The following is a 12499-nucleotide window of genomic DNA, read 5'->3' on the forward strand; positions in this document are numbered from 1 at the left end:
ATGGTACTTCTTGATCATAGCCCCATGGCGACTGTGGGCACTGGCCTATTTATGTGGTTGGTGTCACCTCTCCAGTGATGTTTTCTGGGGTTCTGAACCAGAGTCCAACTCACAAACAACCACCCACTCTTTCCTTGGGCACTAGGAAATCGCCCAACATTGAAAACATGACTCATGGAGTGTAATCAAAGCAAATTTGTTTCGGTCTCCCACTGTCCATTCTCATCCATTCAGGGGAATGAGCTCTTCCCCTGCACCAGATAAAATTTAGGGCGAGCCCCATGACTTTCTAGTCACACTTAGTAATACCCAAGATTCCTCTAGTCACTTCAAAATGTATAGTCAAAATTTAATGGTTGAAATATTCTTGCCTTAAAATTGAAGCTCCCTTTCCTGTCCCACCTCAGGATTATTGAAAGATGGAGAGAAAGGGGGCTAAGTATACTTACTAAGTATGAGTCCTGACTCTTTCAGGGCTGGAGTTCTGGAATTGAGAGGAGGTAAGAGGAGTGGGGGAGTTCTTGCTTGATTGGTCTTGGCATAGTGATTTATATCATCTGCTCTCTTTGGACTTGGCAGGTGTTTTTAAGCTGACTCTCACAGACTCTTTTGGATGATCTTTACTCCCAATTACTGAGGATCTTTTTCCTAAAGTTTGTTTCATAGGACAAATACTCTATTCCAGCCACTCGCTTACTTCTTCTTCAGCCTCTGTGAATGTGGTGATACCTCAGGCTTCTCTCTGAGAAGATCTATTTGTCCCCCTGCAGCCCTCTTAGAGCTAAGATAATCTTTCACTGCTGTGGGGAGTAACGTGGGGGGGGAGTAAGAGGGGGGACTTTTCCTCTACCCTCTTATATTCAGTGACTGGAACCTGCAAATTAAAATGACAAAAGATAGATTAACAGGAGAGAAGGTCTGTGTTTGGCCTGGGGGGGGGGGGGGAGGCTCTCACAAAAAGGAGTGAAAAAATCCCCCAAAGCCTGGGGGCTTATATACCATTTTAACAAAAAGTGATAAATCATGAAGTGACAAGACAAGTTAAGGGGTTTGGGCTTCTAGGGGTGGTAAATCATGGAAGGTAATGTACAGGGGAAACTAATGGAAGATAAGAGTTGTTTTAGCTTAGATTCAAGTCAGTGCCTCGGGCAAGTATGGGAAGAGGGGAAGGGGCACAGCACAGGGGAAAGGCGTGTCTCTCTTTTACAAAGAGAGAGGGCAAACAGTTCCTCCAGTGTGTGTCATTTCTTCATTGCCTTCAGCTCAAAATAAGCCTTATGTTACAGAGACATATTTTGGGGTGGGATGTTCTGATCCCCTTCACTGCCAACCCTATTTTGGGTGAGGCCGATACCTAGCCAGATGCTCACGCTGTTGTAACAAATTTGGAGAGTGCAAGCTGTCACTGGCCTTCCCTTTACTCCACAGTCAAAGCCATAGTCAGCCGGTCACTCGTCCCTCAGATTTTCTAAGTGGAATATTGGATACCTGTGCACTGTGCCTCCTAAACCTCTCAGGGGACATGTTGGATCCCCTTTCTCTAAGCTTGCGACAAGGGCCCTATACTCCCTTCTTTCACTCGTGGGTAAGAATGGGACTCACAGCACATCAAAAACTTTGTTCAAAAACCCTCTTCTCTCACCTCGAAACTCTTATCCCCATGATTGAGGGGTACAGCAGTCACAAAACTGGTTTTCCCTGCCTGCCTTCCAAAGCCTGCTTGGTGGTCTGGCACCCCATTTTGGAATGTAATCTCTGTTGTCTTTAGGTCTTGGCAGAAATTTCTATTGTGATATCTTGTTACATGTGTACATTAAGAAAAATGAACAAAGTAACTGAGTAATTATTCTAGAAGCATCAATATTCTTAAAGTTTCCAAACTTGAGTAAAATGGCTGGGATGGGTCTTTTTTGGTCCGTTAGGGACTGTTCAGATAGAGCAGAGATACTGCAAAACTTCCCTCAGGCCCTCAGAATCCTCTCCCAACAGAAATCACGGGACTGTTTCTAACCTCTTGTAAAAGGGGGGAGCACTCTGGGACTGCATCAGAGGACTGTCCTCTACTTCACCGGCTTACCATGAGGATTACATGAGATCATATATGCAAAAAGAATTTTGTAATTTGGTAAACCAGAAGGCACGATGCACGGACATGCAGGGGGCTATCATGATTATGGATACTTTAAGGGGGCCTTGATAAGCTAGAATTTCTCAAGACAGTTCTAAGAAGGCACTTCCAGTTCAAAGAGGAAATTTTGCTCATTAAAACTAGATCCAGAGCAAACAATGGGGCTATTTGGCAAGTGTTTCTGAGGGGAAAAAAATACACCTAGAGTACACATTAGCAACATTGGGAGATTACTGTGTAGCTGGCAGGCAGAGCCCCACCTATATGCCCTTGGCTTACCCCAGGGTCACCTGCCACCTGTTCCCCGGTGACCCACAGCTTCCTGCTTCTTGCTGCCTGCAGGTGTTCTCTGGCCTCTGGAGCATGCCTGCCTCTGAGGTTGGCAGGGATGAATGCTCCAGGAGCAACACTTACCCCATGCGGGTGTGAGGGTCCCCAGGGGCCATTCTGAGATGTGTTCCAACTTCTCAGAGGGTCCCTGCGGCATCTAGGCCCCCTCTTGCCAGTGGTAGCCAGCTCACTCCCCTTGCCTCCCTTTCCTGCTTCACCTTCCTCCTTCTCTCAGAGCATTCTGGGATCACCACCTCAACTACGTGCAACCTGAATCTTTGCCCGAGTCTGCTTTCAGGGGAGTGACTCAAGCTAAGGCAGAAAAGCCCGGAGGGCTTATCTTTGGCAGGAAAATGTAAATTATACTAACTGAAATAGTAGCTTCTCGGTAAATCTAGCTACTGGGTGGAAATTGTTAAGTGGTCATAATAACTTGCAGGTATTAATAGCTTCCTTCATGATACTAAGCTCTCTTCACACACTTCATTCATAGCAATTGTAGAAGTGGATGCTGTTATTTTCTCTTATTTTATAGATGAGGACACTGAGACACAGTGAATAGTGCAAGGCCACATAACTTGCAAGCAACAGAGCCGGGATTGCGACCCTGGTAATCTGGTTCTAGAAACCACACTCGTGTCTCCTCACTGTGCTTTTTTAACTATTGAACACTGACAGAGCAGGCTCGCCAGTGCATGAGAGGTGGGCCTAACTCAAGTGTTGCTGAGAGACAGAGGGTCTAGGAAGACGAATGGAGATCAGAGATTGGACGCCTGAAATCAAAGCCACATCCCACCCCACTTACCAGCTGAGTGACCTTGACCAAATCACTTCACTGACCCTCAGTTTATTTATTTATTTAAAAAAATTTTTTTTAATGTTTTATTTATTTTTGACAGAGAGAGAGAGAGAGAGAGAGAGAGAGAGAGAGAATGAGCGGGGGAGGGGCAGAGAGAGAGGGAGACACAGAATCTGAAGCAGGCTCCAGGCTCTGAGCTGTCAGTACAGAGCCCGACGCGGGGCTCGAACTCACAGACCGCGAGATCATGACCTGAGCTGAAGTCAGACGCTCAACCGACTGAGCCACCCAGGCGCCCCCCCCCCCCAACCCTCAGTTCAAATCTTACGTGTAATGTGGGTGGTGGGGGGGGTTGGTGAAAAAAAAACTTATGTCTGAGTCATGGGGTGGTGCTGAGGTTCAAATGAGAGGGCACTTGTGGAGCCCCAGGCAAACTCTGAGCCTGATGGGCGATTTTCGAAGCTGTGATGTTGGCCACAGGCTCCCAACTCTGTCCTCTACAGATCTCACCATCACCTTTATCCCACCTCCCAGGACCCAGGACTCTCACTGCCGCTTCCCTGAAGGAGTTACTATGATGTGGGTGGCAGAGGAGGAAACTGGAATCTGACACGAATTCGAATCTCAGAATCCTTACTGTTTCTACTTTACTTTCTTTTTGGAAGTAACCTTGGACAAGTTATTTAATTTCTCCAGGCCTCTGTTTTCTCACCTGTAAAATGGGGATAATAAACAAGACTGTGGAAATGGTTAACTAGACAATGCACAATAAGAGCTTAGCACAGCCGGCACAGGCCAGTGCTCAAAACATGGTAGCTACTGTTGTTACTATGGGTTTTTTTGAGAGAAAAACACGAGCTCCATCCAGAGACAGGAAGAAAAAGGGCTGATTTGACATGATATATAAGAAGAGAATTATTAACTGTTTCCATCTACTTAAGAGAAAGTGAGAAAGCCTCAATCTGTCATTGTATTCCTGTTTACTTTCAAATTCTATACATCTTGCTGGAGAAAATGATAAAGAAGGTTTGAAGAGGAAGCAATTTTGGAAACCATTATTAAAAGCAACAATGATGTAACACAAAAGTATAATCTATAGCCGTGAACCCACATGGATTCCTTAAACATAAACAAAGCTTTTATTTCTGAATCTAGCTCCCTCCTCACAAAGAAACAAGCATAGTGTCTGGGGGAAGGGAGCAGGGAATGCAATGTGCTGAATCCGGAAAGAGACAGCGGGGCTGGAATGATCGCCCCAGGCAGCCGGGCGTGGACTTCGGAAGGAGCAGGGCAGGGGCAGAAGTGTGGGTGAGGAGGGTGAGAAGAGTGAAGACAAAGTCAAGTAATGGTGAAAAAGAAACCCGGCTCTGGCCTCCTACCTTGAGGCAGGCGCCCTATGGACTGATCCCTCCTCACCCACCCAGGGGGGCTCAGGGAGAGGAGACACCCTGGTGTCTGCTCCTCACCAGGCTTAAGTGCCTATCGAGGATCCCGCACTTGTTAATTTGTCAGGTTTAAAAGAAGGGAGAGAGCCCTGACGTTTTCCCACCCCGTGGAAGTGAAAGAAGAAAGAGTTCTTTACTTTTAGGGCCATATCCTGAATGACAGAGGTCAGTGTTTGCAACTGATCTGTGTGGGCTCCGGCTTCTAATTATTTCCTGGATAACCTGTTATCTATTAGCCATCAGGCTGCTTGCCAGAATATGCAATGTCTCCAGAGTTCCTGGTCTGGATTCTGAGGATCGGATTTTGTGTTTTTATTTATTTGTTTTGTTTTGTTTTAAGGGGAAGTGGGAGGTGGGGGCAGACGGCTGTGAGTCCCACTGGCAGAAGGGCTTTTCTGTCCCCCTGTCCTTAGCCTGCGCTGAAGGAGCTAGAAGGCGGAGGGGCCCAGGGCACAACCATTCTGATGCCCCTGTGGACCCCGGCGTGTCTACCGGCTCCTTGACTCGCACTACTTTGGGAGACTTGGCTTTGTTGTAACCTTCTGGAAAAGCTTCTGAGAGAAATGTTTTTCTGGGCTGATATCATTTGCTTGGAGAACAAGGAAAGTCTTCAAATAATCTTTTGTTGGGGAAAGGAGGGAAGGGAGGGTATCTGAATTCAATAGGCCTGTTCTCTGTGGAGGAGGGGCAGGACTTGGCCGTCACCCAGGTGAGCTCAGTACCATCAGCCATCAGTTACACCCATGGCCTCTGTATTTGTACTAGGGCACAATGAAGTGTCATCAAATAAGAGGGGCACGCAAATATAGGGCATCGTTCTTTCTCTTGTTATAAAGGTAGCGCATGTTCATTGCTTAGGTATTTAGAAACGGTAGAAAAGCAAAAAGAAAAAAATCCACTCAAAATTTCATTCTTCTGAGATAATCGCTTGGGGTTGAGAGGACAAAAGGAAGTAGTTTGAATTTTTAAAACTTAGAAACTCAGAAGGGAGCTGTGGAGTCTCAGACCCCCTCTGAGGAAAAGGTGCCCCCTGAGGGGTGGTTTCCGTGGGTGCAGAGGAAGGGGCACTTCGGGCTGGAAACCAGAGCTCCGAGAGGGGTACTTCCGGTCCGTGCCGGTGAGTCTGCAGTGCTGTAATGAGACCTTTGGGAAAACCGTGAGCTGCATCTGGCTGCTGCTGTGAGCAGGGTGACCGGCGGCCCGGGCGAGGCGCCCCTGGAAGGGCAGCGGCCCGGGGCAAGCGGGAAGGACCGGGCCCTTTCTCCCTCCTCCAGCCCCGCAGCCCTGCAGCCCCCCGCTCCGGCCTGCCACTGGCTCCCTGACGCAGCAGGCGCGGCGGAAATGTGCTTTGCAGAGCCTCGGCTCCAGCATCAGGGGCAGAGTAGAAAAGGGTGGTTTGGAACCGAGAGAGAGGGTAACAGGTGCGTCTGGGTTTATTTGCCCTTGCTTGTGTTCCTTCCTCCTGTCCTTTATTTAATTCATTTGTTTAAATATGTAGCACATTAACCTACTTCGCAAGAATAAAAACTGTCCACAAAGGTATACCCAGAGAGGCGTCCTCACCCCCCCGCCCTTTACCCGGTATCCCCCACCCCTTGTAGGTATTCCACTTCATGGTTTTCCGATTTGCCTTTGATGTGTGTGTGTGTGTGTGTGTGTGTGTGTGTGTGTGTGTGTGTGTGTGGTTTTTTTCGCTTTTCAAAATTTAACACTTATGTTTTCTTATTCCCTTTGGTCTTCTGTGCAGAAGTATATTATTTACAATTGTTTTTGCACTCTGCATTTTTCATTTACTATATTCTGGAAATCAGGTTGTAGAGTTTACCACATTTTTTTTAAATAGTACTCTATAGTACTCCAACCAGATGTCATCGTTTATGTAACCAATCTTCCATGTCTGGGTATTTAAGGTATTAATATATGTATATTTTTTGAAATTACAAATAATGTTGCATGAACAACCTAGTACATGGATAGTTTTTAAATTGTTGGACGTGTACCTTCAGGGTAAATTCCTAGGAGTGGGACGATTTTGTCAAAGAGTGACTGTATCCTGGTTTGTTACATATTGCCAAATTCCTCTGCATAGGAGTTGTATCTTTTTTTTTTTTAAGTTTATTTACCTATTTTGAGAGAGAGAGAGAACGAGTGTGGGAGGGGCAGAGACGGGGACAGAGGATCCCAAGTGGGCTCCATGCTAACAGCAGAGAGCCTAGCCTGATGGGGGGATCAGTCTCACAAACTGTGAGATCATGACCTGAGCCAAAGTTGGACACTTAACTGACTGAGCCATCCAGATGCCCCTCAATTGGACCATTTTTCATTCTCATTGGCAATAGATAAGTGCCTGTTTCATCAGCAGAAAATATTGTCAAGATTTTGAATTTTTGCCCATCTGATGGGGGAGAAATGCTATCTTAGTATGGTTTTAATTTGCCTTTCCCTTATTATGAATGAGGTTGAACATTTGTTCCTGTTTCAGGATCAGTTTTGTATCTTTCTACTGTTGTTAATTTTGCCCATTCTTCTGGAGGATTTTTGATCCTTTTCCCTCAATTGAAAAAACCATTGATATATTAGAGATTTTGATCGCTTATCTGTGGGATTGTGATGTAAATCTGTTCTATAAATGTGTCATTTGATTTTTGATTTTGTTGATTTGTTTGTCCTGCGAAACCTTAAATTTTTTAAGTAATTAAATGTATCAATCTTTTATTTTATTGCATCTTCATTTGGAGACATAATTAGAAAGATTTTCCCCATACACAGGTTGTAGAAGGTGGTGCCCGTGTTTTCTTCTAGTACTCATGTTTCAGGTTTGGCATTCGGATCTCTGCCCCATTTGGAGTCCGTGATACCTTTTCCCAAGTGGCTGTTTCGGTTATCTATGGATGGATAACAAACCACTCTGAAATTTAGTGGCTTAAAATAAGATTTGTTTTATTAGCTTCCACAGTTCCGTGTGTAGATTTGACTCAGCTGGGCAGTTTTGCTATTTTTGCTTGGGTCCTCCTGTATGGTTGCAGTGCTGGGCGGCTGGGGCTGGAGTTGTTTAAAAAGGCTTGATTTGGGGGTGCCTGAGTGGCTCAGTCAGTTAAGCATTGGACTCTTGATTTCAGCTCAGGTCGTGATCTCACCGTTAGTGAGTTCTGAGCCCCCAGTCGGGCTCCACACTGGCAGTGCAGACCCTGCTTGGGATTCTCTCTCTCCCTCTCTCTGCCCCTCCCCTGCTCTCTCTCTCTCAAAATAAATAAATACAGCTTAAAAAAAAAAGACTTGATTTGGATACTGGGAAGGCCTCTCTCCTTCCACAAGTAGTTATAGGTCCTCTTCTCTCCACGGGGCCTCTTCATTTGGTCTTTTCAGTAGGGGAGCTGGATTGCTTCTTTGTCTTTTCTTCCTTTTTCTTCTATCTCTCTTTCTCTCTTTTTAAAAGTAATCTCTCTGCCCAATGTGTGGTTCGAACTCAAGACCTGGACATTGAGTCACATGCTCTTCCCACTGAGCCAGCCGGGCGCCCTTCTTCCCCTTTTAAATGTTTTATTGTGATAGCTTTCAAATGCCATAAAATTCACCTATTTAAAGTTCACACGGTTCAGTGGTTTTCAGTACAATCAGAGTCGTACAAACCCATCACCACAATCTAATTTTAGAGTATTTTTAGCATCCCAGAAAGAAACCCTATACTCATTAGCAGTCATTTCTCATTCTGCGGCAGGCTTCATGCCTGTTCCGGCCCCAGACAACCACTGATCCACTTTCTGTCCATATGAATTTGTCTATTTTGGGTATTTCATATAAATGGAATCATACAATATGTGGTCTTTTTTGACCAGCTTCTTTCACTTGGCATAACGCGTTCAAGGTTCATCCGTGTTGTACTGTGTCTCAGAACGTCATTCCTTTTTATATACAAATAATAGTCTGCTACATGGTGATCTCCCAGTCATCTTACCCAGTCATCTGCTGGTGGACATTTAGATTGTTTCGACATTTTGGCTGTTATGAATATCTTTGTTCAAGTTTTTGTGTGGATGTATGTTTTGATTTCTTTTTTTTTAATTTTCTTTTAATGTTTATTTATTTTTGAAGGAGAGAGAGAGAGACAGAACATGAGCTGGGGAGGGGCAGAGAGAGAGGGAGACAGAATCTGAAGCAGGCTCCAGGCTCCAGGTTCCAGGTTCCCAGCCCGACGCAGGGCTCACACTCATGAGCCGTGTGAACATGACCCGAGCTGAAGTCGGACACTTAACCCACTGAGCCACGCAGGCACCCCTGGGTGTTTTGATTTCTTGAGTCTGTACGAAGAGTGGAATTACTGGATCTTATCTTTAGCCTTTTCAGGAATTGCCACGGTGTTTTCCACGATGGTTGCACCACTTTTTGGATTTCGTCGGAAGCTTTATTTATCATTTAGGGTGAAATCACATGTTTTTCTCGTTAGACCCGTTCAAATGGTGCTTTATATGAACGGATTATTTAATAGTGACATATCCTCGCATTTCCAGCATAATCTCAAATAAGTTATTTCTTGATGACCTCTCTCTGAGGTTCAGTTTTGCTATCTGTAAATTGCAGATAATACTAGTATTTACTCTCATAGGGTTGTGAAGATTTAATGAGGTAATGAATGTAAAGTGCCCGTCACCGTGGTCAGCATAGAATAAATGCTCAATAAATATTAGCTATGTATTACCATCTGTGGGTACATTCCCCCCAATCCAGGACATTTCCCAGCCACAAAGTCTGAGTTTGTGCAGAGAAATTTTCTGTGAGGCACAGTGCACTTAGCAGTTAACAGCTGTGATATTTGTAATATTGAAAGAGGACTTCAACTAACTCCATTTTGACCTCAGTCTGTACTTTCTAATTGATTAAGTTCTTCTTTGTGGCTTATCTTTTAACTCAGGCAAAAGACCCTGTGGGCAAGGCATCCCTTGATAGGAAACTAAACTACCCCCCCCAGCAGTTAAGTACCGCACTGAACCAGCAAGACCCTGCATGACTGACCCCAAGACAATGGCCGACCTGACCTTTACTGCCCGCCTGCACATTCCCACCGACCTTTGCCCCACATTTTCCTCATATAAACCTGGAAGTGTTTTCGGCACTTTGGAGACAGTCTTTGAGACTCTAGTCCACAGTCTTCCCGGTGCTGGCCTTGCTGAAATAAATTCCTTTCTTGTTTCACCACTGCTTGTCTCTCTGCCTTTGGATTTTGTCAGCAGAAGAGTGGCCGAACCTGGTCTGTTTGGGACCCCTGGAGCCACGCGCTCTTGCACACCTGCACCAGGCTACAACATAACCAGAAATTTATACTTGGTCTTCATCCCCAGTTCCTGGGATAGAGCTCCTAAAAAGCTTTGTAAATTCCCTGAGTGATGGGGGTGGCAGGAGAGTCTTTTGTTATTTATAATAAGCCCCATCCAACCACAGCTGAGTTATGCTAATGAGGTGACACCTGCAGGGCGGAGGCTGCAAACCCCAGAAGCTGACCATGTGATCAGAGGGTCAGAATTTTCAGCCCCACTCATGACCTCCAGGAGCCCGGGGGCTGGAAACTGAGTTATCCACCAAAGGTCAATGATTTAATCAAGCATGCTTATGTAATGGAACCATAAAAACTCTAAATGAGCGGGTTCAGAGAGATTCCGGGTTGGTGAATCCAGGCTCCAGGTTCCAGGAGGGTGCCAGGAGGGTGTCACACTCAGGACAGATCTGGACCTCGCTCTACATCCCTCTTATCTGGTTATCCATTTGTATCTTTCATAATAAACCCTTAATAGTACCTAAAGTGTTTCCCTGAGCTCTGTGAGCTATTACAGCAAGTTCTTGAAATCGAGGGTTATGGGAACCTCTGATTTGTTGCCACATGGGCAGAAGTGTGGGTCACCTGGGGACCCTTTACTTGTGAGTAGCATCTGAGGTGGGGGGATGTCTTGTGGGACGGAGTACTTGACCTGGGTAGTGAGAGTTAGAATTGAATTGAATTATAGGACACCCAGTTGATATCCCCAGAGAACTGGAGAATTACTTGCTGTGGGAAAGCCACACAATCTGGGGTCAGAAATATGGGGTGAAGGACTTGGGCACCGGAATTCAGCAGGCATGAGTTGGAATCCTGTGTTTACCACTACCAGCTCTGTGTCTTCGGGTGTGTTTTGCTTAACTCAGAGCTTCATTTTTGTCATCTGGAAAACAGCGGCATTAATGTCTGCTTCATTTGCTTGATGCATGAATTAACCAAAATCATTTATGCAAAGCACTTAACCCATAGCAATACCATATAGTGAGTCAGAACTTGAAGCAGGGGGAATGGTTAGTCTGACGAAAGAAGAATGTCATGAGGTGGCCATATCCTGACTCAGGAGGAACTGACTTGACCAGGATAATCCATCTCTTTTCTACTCTTCTCTCCTCTAAGAAATAGAATTAATGTTTCCTGACTACATGAAGCAGTGTGGTATGACAGAGGGAGCATTGGCCAGTGACGCTTGGATTCCAGTTTTGATTCTTCCAGGAATGGCTGCTTCCCCTTGGATGAATCACTCTCTAACTACATCAGTGCCTTTCAAAGTTTTGAGCACGTCTCAAAACACATTTATTTTGCTGGTTCAGTGCAGTACATTAACCATGGTCTAATATTTATGTATCTGTATACATAACCAAAAAACACTATCAGTGCTAACTTGACTGAGTTTCTTTGGCTCTGGTCCTCACAGAGAACTCCTGTCCTTCCAAGTTGGGAGTTGCTGAGCCTCTCGGCATGCTGGGAAGTTTATCTGGACAACTTCCAAGGGGAGGGTACAATCAGGCCAAACCCAGAAGCAGCCAGCTGTCATGGATTCTGCCTGGCTCATCGGCTCAAAGGAATGCCCAGGAGGCAGGGTGATGTCGGGGAAACAGGAAATGGGCCCCGGCCCAGGCCCAACACAGCCACCAGCTGTGTGACCTGCTCGGGATGTTTCTCCTTTCTGGACCTCAGTTTCCATTTCTGTTACTGGGATGTCTACAGATCCTATGACTCTGCAAGAAAGCAGAATTGCCATGTCTATCGGAGGCTGAGGCAGGAAGGTGGTTTCATGCTGCTGGCCAGTGACCAGGTGTGCGCCAGAAAAGTCTAGCTATGAGAAGCCAGACTGAACTCCCTCGGAGCAAGATGTCTCTACCTTTGGGTTTCTGCCCAGGCATAGAGCCTGGCACCTAAATCTTTGTTTAGCTGAACAAAGGGACTCTGGAATGAGGGTTTTTTGGTTTTGTTTTGTTTTGTTTTGATATGGAGGGAGGGATTGTTTTGTTTTGTTTTGTTTTGTTCTGTTTTGTTTTAGCTCTGGCCTCCCAGATCCCACTGTGAGAGGCACCATGTTGGCTCATGGAAAGGATTGATTGTGAGTGCTTCAGCCAGTGGGACTGTGAACTCTGCCTTCTTAAGGAATTTAAAACAATTTAGAATTCTTTCGATTCAGAGGGAGTTGCGACCATGGGATGGTGCCCAAGTCAGGTGACAAGAGACAAGAGTGCTGGTTCCTTGGATCTGTGGGGCATTATAGCCCCTCCTCTCCTGTTAGAACCACCCCCATCTCCTGTCTGGGTGGGGAGGTGAGATAGGAAGCCCGGAGGGGGGAGAGAGAACTTCTGGGCTGAACTGGCAAATGGGGAAGGAGAGGTAGGAATGTGAGAAGGGAAAGGAGGGATTGAGAGAAGAGGGTGGGGGGAGAGAGGCAAAGGAAAAAGATTCATTGTAGCAATAGATTTTTTTTCTCCTGGGAATTTTCAAAGGCAAACAACCCCCTAAAA

General features: G+C 45.7%; 1 long non-coding RNA gene across 6 annotated transcripts in view; it reads left to right on the plus strand.

Moving 5' to 3' along the window:
- The window catches only part of LOC109500879, a 70283-nt gene that overhangs the window by 33752 nt on the left and 24032 nt on the right, over positions 1-12499 (plus strand). For 3 of the 6 annotated variants that reach the window (XR_006599687.1, XR_006599692.1, XR_006599691.1), the window contains one exon: positions 9612-9895. The exons of the other annotated variants lie outside the window; for them this stretch is intronic. This is a non-coding gene — a long non-coding RNA (uncharacterized LOC109500879). Of the gene's footprint in view, positions 1-9611; positions 9896-12499 lie in introns of those variants that run through there. 6 annotated transcript variants of the gene reach the window in all.

This window comes from Felis catus, chromosome B3 (assembly GCF_018350175.1).
Source record: "Felis catus isolate Fca126 chromosome B3, F.catus_Fca126_mat1.0, whole genome shotgun sequence".
Lineage (NCBI taxonomy): Eukaryota > Metazoa > Chordata > Mammalia > Carnivora > Felidae > Felis > Felis catus.